This window comes from Chaetodon auriga, chromosome 18 (assembly GCF_051107435.1).
Source record: "Chaetodon auriga isolate fChaAug3 chromosome 18, fChaAug3.hap1, whole genome shotgun sequence".
Lineage (NCBI taxonomy): Eukaryota > Metazoa > Chordata > Actinopteri > Chaetodontiformes > Chaetodontidae > Chaetodon > Chaetodon auriga.
In genome coordinates, this window is record NC_135091.1 from 3,418,747 (window position 1) to 3,434,994 (window position 16,248).

The window sequence follows — 16,248 nt, forward strand, 5'->3', positions numbered from 1 at the left end:
CGAAAATGAATTCAGCAGAGAGGGTAAACACAGAGCCGAAGGCCTGTTTACACAGCAGTGACTGCAAAAATCACTTTGTGTACTGAGCCTAACACCAGTCACACTGTCCCAACTGTCACTGAGGCAGGAGACTGCTAGACAGGGGAGGGAAGTTACTTTACAGGAGTATTTCCAGTTTTCCTCCACAACATTTCCGAGGAAAATATGGCACTTTTTGCTCCATGACGTTTAACTGAAGGATACAGTTACTGTACATTTACATTTTACATTCAACATGATGAAAACACTGGTGTCATAGGGCTGAGCAATCACCAGTTCTCACTGGAATCATATTATAATGAGTGTTATACACATACCATTATACAGCACTTTTTTGTACTGTAAGACCTCACTGGCACTTTTTCTTTTGGGATAATATGATTTAAACAGGATTTGAGTCCAAGTCCTTCTTCCACCATCAGCTTGCAATATGCAAACTTTGTCCAAAATGAAGAACAGTTTAACAAGGAAATCTCTGTCTCAGCCACTGAATCAGTGACCACGATTAAAGCAACAAATGACCCGACAGACCTGCTAATGAGTACGATTTTCATTACGGCCATATTAGGGCCGTTTCAGTTTTTTCTTAATTATGATAAATGGACACAGACCACTAGTGATTGCTTGTGTAATGAGATTATATCTGTGCTCTTACTGACTTCGTGCCTTCTACCAAAGAGGAGATGATGAAGCAGTCTGTCCGACAGCATTACACAGTTTCCTCTGGAGAATTTCTGTGGTGGAGATCAGTAAAAACCCTCTGTCATCACCTTACTAGCACTCTGGAAGTCAGCTTTTCTATGTTTTACATGATTTCTAATTGAATGTTTTGGATTTTGGACTCTTTTGAAAAGCATCAGGAAACACTTAGTGTCACCACTGAAACCTTGACTAGTAAAACTACAGTAAGAGTAATAAGAGTAACAATATCAGTGTCAAAATACTGCATTCAGAATATTAGTTAGAACAAAAGGATTGGCATCATTTTATACTTAAAATACAAAAAGTAACAGTACTCAATATGCAGAACAGTCCATTTCAGGCGGAGCTCATCTTATCTACCTTATATAGTATGCTGCTGGGTAGCTTGTGAATTTCTCTATTCGTCACTCAAAAATAAATAAAGCCTCAAGATAATGTCCTCAAATGTCTTGTTTAGTCCACAACCCAAAGATGTTAAGTTTACTGTCATGGAGGAGTGATGCAACCAGAAAACATTCAATTTTCTTACAAAAAAGCCTATTTACATTGCATATTTCTTCTGAAAGCGATGAAAATGGAAATAGTACTAACAGTTACAGTTCTTGAGTGAATATAACTTTCACCACTGACTTCTTAAGACACGTTAGTTATAAAATAAACTTTATCCGACCGCCTGATGCCTTCATGTTTAACTAGCCTAATCCAGCCCAGACGCTAACAAAGCTAACATATTTACGATAGCTAGCTAATACATTTATGCTAGCGAATCACCGAACCCGGGTGAAAACACCACTTCCAAGTCCAAACTTTCTGTCTCCCTTCGTCTCTCAACAACACGAATATTGAAGTATATATTGTATTACGAATATTGGTCACACTGAGGGGAGAAAAGTCGTTCTACCACAGCAATAAAGCCCTGTAGGCACATTAGCTAACGTTAGTTGTAACGTTAGCTTGTAGGGTAACTACGGTATAAACGGTCCGAGCATTAGCGTTAATTAACCGCTAGCTAACCACCATCACACGCAGTTTTTACACATCTCCACACCGATAAATCACAGAAAATTCACGACGGTAAACAAGCAAGTTACTTAAAATGAAAACTGACTCACCACTTTGCTTTGAGAGAAGAGCATGATGGCAAAAATTAAGTTATCAATCGTCCAAACCTTCGCCAAACGGCTAAATCCGCGAAGAAGAGAAGCTTCCAGAAGCTGAATGATAAGCTCTCCATCTCCATCCATGACAGGGTAACCAACACACACCCAAAGCAGGTAACAGGTGCAGTAAGTTAACAAGTCGCCACCTGTCGGCTGGTTGGTGTAAATGCTTTTAAAGATTCAGCTGCAGGTGTGTTTGCATTTTAATGTGTCACTGAAGGATAACTTTTGTTTTTGGAAGAGTAATATTTCAGTTAGCTGTTTTTCCAAACTAACTTTACAAGGTCACATTTTGACAAAATCACCACCAATGTTCCCATAAGTCATTTCTGGCATTGTAAAATTTGGTATGGTAAGATGTTCAAAATACATAAAGAAAACACACACAAGAAGCATCAATGAGAGAGAAAACACAGGAAAATATTTTTTCAGTTTAAGGTCAAGGTTACTTTCGTTGTCTCCCTTGAGAAAAAAGTAAGGAAGGAAGATTTATTTATATGAAAAATAAAACATCTTGAGAAAGAGGAATTACTGCATGAAAGACAGATATGTCACAGTAATAATAATAATAAACTTTATTTGTATAGCACATTTCATGCAGGAATTGCAGCTCAAAGTGCTTCACAAGACAGAAATCACATGCACCAAGTGGGTGCCTTGCATAAAAAAGACAGAATGGACATATGAACAGATACAAATGGATGTAAAATAAGGATGAAATGAAGTAAATGAAAGCATGCTTGCACAGCAGCTTAAACTAAAGTAACCAAACACATTATGTACATCCTTACTGTTAATGATACATGCATTTCAGAAATTAAACTCCTAAAAAGTACAAGCATGCAAACATACATCTCGTTCTTTACATGCCCACAACCAAGCATGCCAACAATCTTCCCCCTTCCTCTTCTCTGTCCTCCATAAGGTTCCCATTTATAAGTTTAAAGGCCTCTACTGCACATGATGTGTCATAACAGCAATCTTGCAGGTTCGTTGCATATCTGGACCCCCAACAGTTTGCCTACAGAACCAATACAGAGCCTGAAGTTTGCAGAGGATACTACCCTCACTGGATTCATGTCTGGTGAAGATGAGTCCACCAGCAGATGGGACACTGTGACGCTGTGGAGTCCTTCCAAATCCTGGACACCATCCCCACCCGGGACCTCAAGTGGGAGGTGAACATCAGCTCCATGACCGAGAAAGAAGTCCCATCTGCAAAAACTATGTGAGTCTACTGTGAGTCCTTCCTCACCTCCTCCATCATCATCTGCTAAACTGCTGCCACAGCCGAGGACTGCAGTGTGTCATTCACGAGGTGATTGGCTGCAATCTGCCATCCCTGCAGGACCTGTGTGTGTAAATATAATTGTTGTAAATAATTATTGTAAATAATAATCTAGCCTTCCTTTTTATTTCCTCCTTTAGTGCAACTTTCACATGCGTTGTTCTATTTTGTTGTTTCATTCTATTCTAACAGAAGTGTGTGTTGAGGACATGATGAGCTCATCGATCCTCAAGGGAAAAACTACACGATTAACTGAAAAAATGACCACCACTGAATCTGCTGCATCAAGGTAAAGAGATGCAGTGTGAGGTATATGTTTATTGTCAGGACAGAAAGCCTCCACAGACACAAACAGACAAACACAGCAGACAAATACGCTGTTTTATTTCTCAGGCATGACTGGGGTGATCGAATTCCCTTTTCAATGTAGCTTCATCTCTGTGCACAGGGCTCACGCTGAGAGGAAGCTGGAGCATTTATAATGAGGTTTGGAATCCTCCATTCTGTTTGATTTCATGAAATCAAAGGTTCTGTAGGTCTGTGACAGGAGCTGAAGGTTGACTTCAGTCTGGTTATACTGAAGGAAGAGATCTCTATTTTAAGTTTGATGACATGTTTGGTGTTGACTGTTCAATTGTGTGGCGTTTCGATTTTTGATTTGACTCAACACACACACACTGAATTTGACTCAGATCTTAAGATGTTTTCAGTGTCTCACACAGAAGAACTTAAAGGAACGTAGAAATAAACATATAGCTACAAACAAGGACAACAAGGCTGAACAACGAGAGGCAAAGATGAACATAGAGCTACCATGTACATATATGAATTGGTATATAAATACATGTTACATGATACATACATGTTGGAGCACAGTGTGTATTTCAATCATTATCAGCCAGATGCAACATTTTTTCGTATACGTGGTTTGGAAACTTGACTTTAGGCTAGGCTAACTACGTCCTGACTTCAGCTCTGTGCTTAAACAATACATACTTGTGTGTTTGATACAAGGCTAGAGGCAGCAGCAGGTTAGCTTAGCTTAGCCTAGCTTAGCAAAAATACTGGAAATAGTACAACAAAGTCTAGCACCTTAAAAGCCTAACTGTTATTTTTTACATTTTGGATTTAGTACAGATTAAACAAATGAGGTATGACGTGATAATTAGTGAGCTTTAGAGGCGTGGGCAGTGATTGGACAGAGCTAGGCTAACTGTTCCCCCCGTTCCCTGTCTTTATGCTAAGCTAAGTCAACCAGCTCCTCACAGTTGTTTCATATTTATGGTACACACACGTTAGCGGTGTCATTTTCTCATCTAACACTCCACCAGAGAGCGAATAAGCAGACTTCCCAAAACCTCCATCTGTTCCCGTAACACACTGACATTCTTGTAAAGAAAGCAAATAACCTGAGTGTATTTCCCAAAATGTTCGTCTCTGTAGGTGGCGCTCTTTTCCTTCTCTGTTATCATTGCTAATTCTAAGTCCCTGCTTCAGCCTTCATTCTCAGTCAGTCATTGCTTCAGTTTGAGCCTCGTGCATTCACACATTTCACGCATGCATCCTACGTCCTGCTCACAGATAAGAGCCGCTGTTTTCGACTGGAGACAAATGAAAAAATGTGAAAACTCCGACAAGCTATTTGGCAGCACGTACTTTGTTTCTGAAGACTTCCAGAATACCCAAGGCTGCCAGTACAAGAAATATTTCAAAACGAGTTGGAGTTTTAAAGCATTTAACCATATCACAGTATTTTAATTATAGATGAGCTACGAAAACAGAAGAATCTACAGGGTGGGAAACACGCAGGGATATAACACAACTCAAGGCAACATTTCTATTTGCCGAAACCTTTTCTTGAGTCGATGTCTGAATGTGGAACACCTACTCTCTTCCATAATTATCTTGCAAATAAAAAATACTATCTTTAATTTCTCTTTAATAAAAATTTAGGCCATGCCCTTTCAGTTTGAAGGCTTTTAAAGGGCTTTCCTTTGGATCCTAAACCTTTTAGGGCTGAGCAGACGCCCTGCTCTCTAATGAATACTGCAGTATAAAGGCACACTCCTGCATTATTTCTTAATAATTTCAGCTGAGTTCACAGAGTTGCTGGAGGTTTCATTTTTAAGCCCAAACTGAAGAGATTTCACAGGCAGCTGCCGCCTTTTCACAAGCCAGATTATCACCGTCCATGTCTTTGTGGAAATGTCCTTAATAAGGGCAATAAAAGAGGAGCTGGGAAGAATACAAACAACTCAGGGCAACGTTTAATTTCTCAGCACAAGTAAAAAAGATTAATGGAGGCTCGTTTTTAGATATCATGCTTCACTTGGATGGAAATATCATTAACACACAGTCCTCAATTTCAGTTTAACACAAGTCCTTCGCCTCTCTGCAGTTACTATCTCATTATTATTAATTGGAAAAAGGTTAAATCGCATATTTGACAGTAATAGAACAGAAAACAGATGATAGTGTGTGGCTAATTTAATGAGGCCAGTGCAGAGAAGGACAAACACACATTCAAGGCAGCAAACACCAAAGTGTGAATGTTTTTCCAGTGAGTTCAAAGGCAGGTTCAGAACGACAACGCTAACATGCTTACGTCCACGTAATAACATTTACCATGTTCCAATATGCAGCTTGTTAATTTAAGTAAAAGTACTGTAAAAATCGACATTATTGATCGACCAGTAAATCCAGCTGGATAGCCGATAAGAAGACATATTTTTTAAGCTTTTCGTATGTTTTTGTGTGCTGAAATCTTGATTTGTGAAGTAACTAGCAACTAAAGCTGTCATGTAAAAGCAGTGACGTGAAAAGTACAATTATGCTTTCTCTACTTTACTGTACATATTTTCCCTCCTTCCTGGACCTCTGCATGCGCTCAGATTCTGAGAACATGTCCGGCTCGGTGAGTCTACCTCTGCACGCACAATACAACTAATCAGCCTCTGTGGCAGTCATAATTCAAAGGCCAAAGAATTACTGAGCAGGGGAAGATCAATATCCCGGTTAGTCTCTGTCCTGCTCAGAAGGGGGCCACAATTTAGGTCAATGTATGCCCACAGTAATTATAAGTCAAGCTGCGAGAAGGAAATTTAATAAGACATTATCTGCAATAGAGAACGGACTTCAACAAAAGGCTTGCAGAAGTAGAACAAGCACCAAGTGCAGCGCAGAAACGCCAAAGCACTGAGCCAAAAATAATTCTTAAAATGAGGCTTTGACAGATTGGCTTTGGTGATTATGGTGATTAAGATCAAACTAACAAAGAACTTTGGGTTTCAGGTGGAAAGAAATATCTCTCAGAAGAAATTATAAAAAGTAAGAACGATCACAGGATTTACAAGAAGTGAAGAAGAAGAAGTCACACAACAATTCGGCAAACGTGTTGTTTCATCTCCATTAATATTCAGTGTCACGTTCATTGACACCGTTTCAGAGGAGCTCCACATTAGCTGCAGTGCTGCTTGAGTTTCTAAAGTACGCTTGCAGCATTACAAAGACTTACATTCAGTGATTTTCATTCAGCCATAAAATCATTCCTCGCAGCAACAAGAAACGTCAATTTTCCAGATTTCTTTGTCCAATTCTGACACTTTTCCACACGAGGAGAGGGCAGAGACATTTTCCAGTCCTCTACGCTTAATATGACGTGATCCTGCACAGTCGGTCGCTGATATAGATAGAAAACAAGTGGGGCAGATCAGGAACAAACCTCTATCTTTAGGATGGGAAGAATGGTGTCGTCCTTGCCACCTTGTCCCATTTCTATTCTTCCTTTCTCTGACCTTTAAGCAGAGACATGCTTATCTGAGCAGACATTCACATTCTCAGTCCCTGTTAATTTATGCTGTAATAACAACACAGATTATTTAAAACGACTATGACCTGATGAGGTTTTATTCTGGAGGATTTTCAATGCTTTCATTCTGTCTGTGTTTCTGTAACGTCGCTGTCAGCGCTGATACTGACCTCATGTGTCAGGTGTGACCGATCCGCGTTCAGTCATCTTCTTTTCTGCTCCTTTCGTGTAATGCAGTGAGTAATTCTGATGCATGCAGCTCATTTCCTGCGTACGCTTTGCTGTACGTGCGTTTTGATGTGACCAACTGGAAGCATTGCATCAAAAAATGTGTTTTATGATCTGTCAGTGCTGCAGTGAAGATCAGGTTCAGGCACAAAAATGAGTGGATGACGATAATAAACGTGGTTAAAGTTACAGAAAGAGCCTTTTTTTGTTGTTTTTTGGTGTTAACTGTCGGTTGGAAACAGAGAGCAGTCCTCCGAGTCACAGTTTGATAGTGTTAGTATTTATTTTTACCTATATTTTATTATTTTATTCCGTGGTTTCATGCATTGTCTTTATTTTTTACCAAGTGGGTTTTATTGTCCGTCTTATTCTACATTAGTCCTTTATTCCTGTTTTTATGTCCATTCTGTCCTTTCTATGGAAAGCACTCACTTGGTGCATGTGATTTCTTTTTTGTAAAGCACTTTGAGCTGCCATTATTATTATTATTTACACCTGTTCTCTGTCACATTGTGCTATGTGTTCCTTGTTAAGTGTTGCAGCCACTTTATTTGCTTGTCTGTTACCTGCCAGCTGGATCTTCTGCCCTTCACCTGTCTTCGTTTGTCTGCCTGTTTTATGACATCAAACAAAGACAGTCTTTTATATTTACCTGCTTGGTTTCTGGGTCGTTCCTGTAACAAACTTTCACTCACCTTAACTGAAATGCTTTTCTCCCTCTAAATCAAGCCACAGACAGGAATGAGGATGTGAAACCTGGTCTTCAGTGATCCTGTGCTTTGTACACCCACCATCCACCCCGGCCATCACCATATGACTTCTGTGCAGTGAATAAATAAATGCCTTTACTCCTTCAAAAACACATAAAAGTGTCATTTCTAAGAGACGGGGCTGTTTTCTGCTGTGTGACATAGTTCAGAGAAGAGATGTAGAAGCTTGTAATTATGCTGAGTGAAGCTTTTTCCCCACTGCTGTGTGGAAGCACAAACACCAACTATGATCATTCCTCACTGCGGTTTGTCAGATCTGTGTCCGTCACAGCAGTTATTTTGCAGGACGAACTGCGTGTGTCACATGTTCCAGACAAGAAGGTTTCATAAACAACAGCACAAGTAAACTTTGCACAAACCTAAAAAAGGATGTTTGTTGACGTCTTCTCTTGTAGTTTAGAATCAGAATCGGCTTTATTGGCCAAGCATGTGTGGACATGCAAGGAATCTGACTCTGATTTAAACACTGCACTCAATGCACTTACAGCTCAACGAGGACAAAAAGACAAAAGAGCAAAACAAAAACAAAAGATTGAAGGATTAAGTTAAGAACTGATTTGAACTTAGAGCCTCACATCAGTTAAAACACACACACTGAAGATTGATCATAGTTTGTTCCCCACAGAGAGTTTAATAGATTTTAAATGAGGTAAAAAGAGAGAAATGGTTTTGGACCAGTACTCTGTAACAGACCCTCCCACCAATCCTGGTCACCTGACTCCAAATCATCCCCACCTGCGACACACCTGCCCCTCATCATCTCATCAGACCTTCAGTGTATAAAACCAGCCTTTTCCTTCTTCCAGTTGGTGATGTTGTGCACCTGCGGTCCAGCCATCCCGTCCCTGATGATTAGCTTCCTGTGTTTTGTCCTGCCTCCTGTTTATGACCTGCCTGCCCTGCCCCTCTGGGTTTCCTTGATTGTTTGGACCGCCTCCTCATGCCAGACTATCAGTGTCTTAATTTGAACATTGATTCAGTAAAGCCTTTCTTTTTGACCTGTTCTGCCTCAGTGTGCCTTTGGGTCCCCAACCTTATTGCTTTGTACACACAGCCATGACACACAGTACAGATAAAGTGTGTACAGGACACAGCAGGTGCATTAGATTCAGCAAAACAACTCTAATGAAGGTAACGTGTGCTTGATAAATGAACTGCAAGGCTTTAACAAAAGAGTGGTCTGCACTGCAGCTTTAATGTAATTTAAAGCATTTATCTTCAACAGAATAATATCACAAACACACAGTGAAAAATATCTTTACTACCTCCTGTGAATATTTAAATCAACTCCATGTGTCATATGATATTGGTTGTGAACAAGATCATAAATATCAGTACAGTTCATCCACTGGGACCATGAATGTCAACGGTTCCTTTAATTAAAATCACACCATTATTCATCCTGAGTTTGGCGCCAGAGGAAAGGTCATGAAGTGTCCAGCACTGGAATAGTTAAACTTCTGGGGAGAATAATTAGGCTCAGTAAAATTTCATGCCAACCTTTATTTAGAGTCCCACAGTTCTACTCTGGCTCATTCTCTGGGGAGCATGAATAAACATCATTACACTTTTATGGAAATCTTCAAATTACATTTTCCAGGTGGTTTTGACCTGGTGGTGGCACTAGAACGAACATCACAAGTCACTGAAACCATTATGATTCATCCTCTGGGGACCTTGAGTGTTTGTGATAGCTAATATCATTGAAATCCCACATTAGTGCGTTATCTGGTACACAAAGCTCAGCACATGAGGAGGTTACAATGATGATAAAAGCAGTCTATTCAGATTTTCTTTTTCAAAAAGTTGGCCTCACCTTGCAGAATTCATCCTCTGGGAACCATGAACACCAGACCTAATATTACTGGTGGTGGCGCTAGAGGAAAGGTCACAGAGCATCCAGAATAAGAAAGGTTCATCCTCTGAGGACAATGGATAAGAGCAACCTGCCCGGTATGTTATAATTTATACTGTGTATATCAAAATATTCTTATTCGTTACACATTGATATCAGAGGAAAGATCAGAGGAGTCATTAATATAATCAGGATTCATCCTCAGAGAGAAACACGTACCTCTACTCTGCATGCACTCATTAGCGGTGCTTCCACCTTGATGGGATGTCGAACCTTTTCTGACCACAGATTAAATCTCCTTTTGCAGCCAAAGGATTTTTCGTCCCTGCACAGAAATCAGACAGTGGAGCCGTGATGTTGTCATCTGATGTATTTATTCATTGGGATTTCATTTCATTTCACACAGGAGGTCAGTTCCTCTTCAATACCCTCTGTCAGTTTAGCCTGTGACAGTTATGTTCCAGCCTAGGCATGACAGGGAAGGTAATGTGGGGATATAGGTGAATATAAAGCCTCTCTCGGGTCCAGTGAATTCATATCAAAAGTTCCCCGCTGAAGTGCAGATGCTATCGACGCTGCTCCACCAGGCCGGAGGCCTCAGAGCCTGAACCTCGCCTGCTTTGACAGCTGTGGCTTTATTGGATTTTCCCTGAGTGTCTCCAACAGCCGTAAGAGCTGTTTAAACTTGCAAAAGAATAATGCTGCATAATTTAGATGGAAGACACAAAGAGCAGTATGTGACATGATACTGCAAGTGCAGCCTGATGTGCCAGAGCGGCTCTGCTGTGCAGGAACGCCATCGCAGCTCCAGAGGAGTTCGCTCGCAGACGGTCGGCATTATAAATATGGTCATTTTACCTCAGGTGCAGCGGTCAGCTCTTACATAATGCAAAGTTAAATATGTTAAATGTGATCTGCAGCGCTGGACTCTGAACCCTGCTGGGTGTCACTCCAGCCAGCTAATTGCTAGCTGATTCACACCTGGGACACCAGGTGAATGCTGTTAGCTGAAATTACCTGGATAGGACAGAAAGGCTGACTGGATTCAATTTCACAAAAACTGTTTGCCTTCGGATGTCTGGATAAAAGGTGGCTGCCAAACACGAGTCAAGCTTCCGGGCAAATATAACTGAAATTTTAACCAATTTTCCAGAAAATGCAAATGAATCTGTTTTCATCCACTGCTGTTATATGAATATTAGGAGCTGGGTGGATCGAGGTAAACAGCTGCTGGTGCTAATTCTCCAGTTGGGAGCTGTTAAACCACAGCAGAGGAAGAGGACACAGTGAGATGATTAAAGAGTGCTTTTCAAACCTCAGACAATGATAAACGTGATGGATACTTGGTATTTATGCATATTTCATGTAATAATGTGAGGAAGGTCACAGTGTCCTCTCTCTCTCCAGTGAAACATACGTTTCAGTGGATATTTCTGTCACGTTTCATGCTGTGCTTATTTTCTATTTTTTAGCAATGCAGAATTTTTTCCACCTCAGCTGAGAAGTGATGGCCTCATAATTAGACTGAAGTGCGATTTTGTTTCGCTTAATATATTCAGCCTTGACGCCATGTTCGTTAATCCATCTCTGTTTGGAAGCGGGGGGGGGGGGTCATTTGTTTTGCCTAAATGAGTCGAGTCGTAAATGGTCTGCTTTGATATAACGCTTTTTTATTCTGCCGACCACTCGAAGGGCTTCAGCGTTCACCCTTTCACACACTCGTTCACACTGGACTGATGTGGAGCAATGCAGCGCTCTCTATCCAAAGTGATGAGTCTCGTGTGTAGTGACACATCTACACTAACAGTCGGAGTGAAGTGAGATATAATCATGACCTAACGTGTTACAGCAGAGAAGGTGTCTGGATGGCCAAATGGTGAACATGGACGCCACGTTGTCTCCGGTTTGACTCAGAATAGGGACCTTTGCTGCATTTCCTGTTTGCTTCCTGTAAAGACAAAGCACAGAGTTGTCCTGCAGGTGCTGCACTGCAACAGCCGCTGTGCATGGCTCTGTCGCTCACTCTGGACTTCATGGATCATCAGGTCTTGCTCGTATCTGTGGAGCACATCCACCAATGCAGCCCCTGGTGTTGTTGAAACAAAGGGCTGTTTTAGGTCTGCGAAGCCATAAACAGGATGTCCCTGGTTATACATTACGATGATTCGTCTGATGTAGTGGTGGATTATCTTTTGTGACATCTAATTGAATCACTTCATGATTGAGGCAGCTGGGTCAACCACACAGAAACGCTGCATTCACTGACATTCAAAAGCTTGAGGCTGAAAGATTTGTGCTGTATTTATTCTCCTGTTCGTATGAAAAATGTCAAATGTCATGATTGATGAAATCTCATTTTACTTACTGATTGTTTATTATGGTGGAAGTATGAATGAGGAGCACCGAACTGCAGTATTTCAGGTTCCACTGGTTTACAGCAGTTCTTCCATTTACCTGTCAAATGTGGATTAAATGCACTGAGCCACACAGGTATTGAATTTCTGTCTTAATTTATCTCTGGGTAAATTGCCTCTTCTAATTATTCCTATGAAATTCAGATTCGAGAGTAAATATGCATTAGACTGTGGAGAGAATGAAAAGACAACACGCCTGTGGATTTTTAAGCCATCATATCATTGAATGGTCATGACTTCTTCGACGGTGGGTCTGATTAATATGCAGGTGTGGCTAATGATGGTCGCCCTCAGGTCTTTTCTAAAGACATCTTATTTGCGCTGCCTCCAGCCTGAAATAGTCCTCATGCTCCTCTGTGTGGAGCGATTAAGTCAAGGTTTGAGCCTGAAGAGAAAAAGAAATGCAGTGTCCCGTATGTGTCGTCCCTCCAGAGATGCTCGTCCTCCTGATGCTGCTGCTCCTCACTGAGCTGATCCACTGAACCCGGCAGGAGATCGCTGCCATGTTCAAGGACACGTTTGTGTCAGTACTGAGGGAATCACACCTTGATTCAGGGCTGGATGGAACCGTTTCCTTTTGTACCTTTACAAACAGCATAAAAACAGGTAAGACATGTGAAACTGAGGAAATAAGAGAAGCCAGAATCTGACAAGAGAGGTTGAAGGAGATCAAACCAGAAGAATGCAGGAAGTAGTTTGTCCTTTGTGCGGCAAAGCAGAAAGTGATGATGTTGCAGGTGGAGGTGGAGGTGGAGGTGGAGGATGGCCGTGTAGCTCATTTCTCACGCAGAAGTTCTGCAGTTAACGTTTGCTTTTTTAGTGTCTGTAGCCACAATGTTTTCTCATCCTTCACCACATTTTAGAGAGTGAGAATAAAGACGCTGGCGTTAGATTTCACACACTGGTTTACCATGTGCACCCTCTAGCATGCTAACGTTTGCTAATTAGCACTGAACCGATGAGACTGTCATCAGGTAGCTGGTCATAAACCACAGTAATGGACAAATTAGAATATTAAGCGGTCAGTGGGATTCATCCTGCAAACACCATGGATGTATGTCCGGAATTTCATAGTAATCTATCCAATAATTGTGTGGAACAAAGTGATTGGCTCGTGGCTGGAAAGTAGTTATTGTTCCTTTTATCATTACTCTACTATCTCTGTCCTCACAGGTATTTACGGCCAGTTTAACACTAGTGAGCCAACATCAGATTAGACTCCAGCAGGGACCCTTTTGAGCAGGATTTGGATTGTCTGGAATTATGTAGAGCAGAACTTCATGACTCTCTAAAGGCCCAATGAAGTAGTGAGAGGAAAGACACTGTAAAACATGATATCATTCTGCAGATAATTCCCCGGTAAATGAGAATATACTGACATGGAACCTCTTCACATTGTGCAGCAGACCCTGAAGAACCCTATCAAGGACCCCTGCGGGGCCCCAGACTCTGCTTTGGGAGCCACTTGGTTTTCTTCCAGCCACTGCTTCCATAAAAAGAGATAAAAGAAACTTGTGAAGCAGCTTCTGTCTTTGAAAGGCTGTTTTTAAGTCAGTGGAGTTTGAACTGGGTCATACTGTCATTGGCAGCTCTGTCTCTGGGTTTGGTCCTCTGTGTGGCTGGAAGCCCTCCTCTGTCCACTTATGACTGATGGCCCTGCAAACTGGGTTAGCTTATTATATGGTACACACACTGTATACCTTTATAGTGCATGTAATATATTCTGAGCTTGCAGATGAGAGGTCATCATCTGGAAAAGTATTTGACAGAGCTGTACTCACAGTGTATTTCACAGGGTACTGAGTTCTTTGAGTACATTAGCTTATGAACAATTCAGATGTTGCGGTACTGGAATATTTCTAGTCTGAGAGACTTTATACTTCTCCGGCATTTATAGGTTAAAATGTGCCTCTGAAATTTCAGACTTTCAGGAACTGTGACACACGGTCTTATTCAGCTGAATGACAGATGATTTATTAACAGGGAAATCTTGTTTGTCGCTCTATAGAAACGTCTCAAAGAACAGGAGTCATATTTCTTACGGCCACTGGAGCTCTTTGTCGCTTCAGTGCGTGTATTGTTTTAAGGGTTTTGCTGAATTCCTTTGCCTTTGGAAGGACTTAGAAATGTTCACAAACATTTGAAACCTGGAGTTAATGATAATTAACAACAGGATACAGAACAGTAGCCTTACATGCAAATTGTATTAAATTGCAGTTGAATTGAAATCCAGCAGCAGTGCAGGGAGGATGCAGAGGTAGAGGTGGAGGTGGAGGACGAAGATGTAGCAAGTCCAACTACGTCCAGTCATAGACCTGCAGCTGACGATTGCATCTTTTTCACTGCATCTACAATCAGAATGTAAAATTTATGAGTTCAGAGACATTGTGTGTGAAAAAAACTCTCAATTAAAACTACAGAATCACATTTAATGCTTCCTGATCATTTGAAACACAGAGATAATGATCATTAATGAGGGGATAATGACGATGTGAAACAATCCATTTTATTCTAATGGTGCAGGCCGGCAGCAGGTGGCGGCATGATGTCTTCTTCTGTATTTCAACGTCTCAGAAAAGATTAATAAATATTTTCTGGGGAAGTCATTAGCATCATATAAGCAGCTCTCAGGCGCCTCTCCTCTTTGTGTACTTTTGCTCCTTGAGGCTCCAGGCGTTAATGAAGCTCTTCCTCGTGATCTTCGGGGATAAGCTGAGCTCTCCGTGATCTATCTCTTACACTTTGCACCTGTCAAAGAGACAAATTGCAGCACCTCGGGGTGAGAGGCAGGAGGTAAATGTAGAAGCAACCTCCGGCCCCGTTTCAGCCCACTTTCCCATCGGCCCGGACAACTCGTCAACTTTCACCGCAGTTCAGCAACTTCTTCCTGCTGCATTAGGGAAGCCCGCCAGCGTGAACACCTGGAGGAGGGAGTTCAGAGAGCGGTTTACAGCAGCTCTTTATGGTAGAAACTACCCTCATAATGCTCCTGAGTAGCTCAATTAGCTGTTCCTGTGTGTATATGGAGGTGTAACCTAAAGAGGAGAAGATAATGACCAGAAAGTTCCGAAGCAGCTGGGAAAAGTTTCCCCTCCATCAACAAATTAAACTTAATAAGTACAGGAACTTAAGAAATGGATAATACCCGACAGGTTGTTCACTCCATAACTGCGATGCGTGACCGGGGGCTGAGAACCAAGAACCTGATGTGAGGGAATTATCTCGCTTCTGTCATGACTGCGTGCCATCAATATGTAATGAAACAGAATAGAGAATAGTTCTACCTGACGGTGTGATCCTCACCGAGAAGCTGTTTATCCTTTTTGTGGCTGGTGGTGTTTGCTGACACCTTCCAGCCAATCAGAGCAGAGTATCCCGAGAGGCCATGGTCGCGTGTCACAGCTTTGGTTTGGACTGTTCTCTGCACACTTTGAGGAAAAGTAAACTAGAGCTCATGAGGTCAAAGTACAGTCAATACAAGCTTCAGGTACTTTCAGGGGGCACGGATTGATCATGATTGGTCAGGCAGACCAATCAGATACCTCTGAATCCATGAGGACAACCAATGCTTTGCAAAAGAAGAGCAGTGGAGAACTACTGTGGAACAAATCAACAACAAGCCTTCAGAGGGCTGCAGTCAACACTGTGCAGGTGTGATAGCACAGCGTAAACTGGATGAACTGGAACACCTGCATGTGCACCAGTGTTCTGTGTCTTTTCTGATTCAGATCCAATTAAAACTGAACTGATTTATACATTTTCCCATAATTAAATGAACAAACTTAGAGAAGTTGCAGCCTTGCAAGTGATATACACTTTCTGATTCACAACATATCTAAAATTTGTACAAGAAGCCTAAAACAGCGACATATATCTATAAAAAAAATAGATTTTTCACCACAAAAACATGTTCTGATATGTGTTTTTACTAGTTTTACACCATTTGTACATTTGAAATCACAAACGAATAAATTAACGTGACAA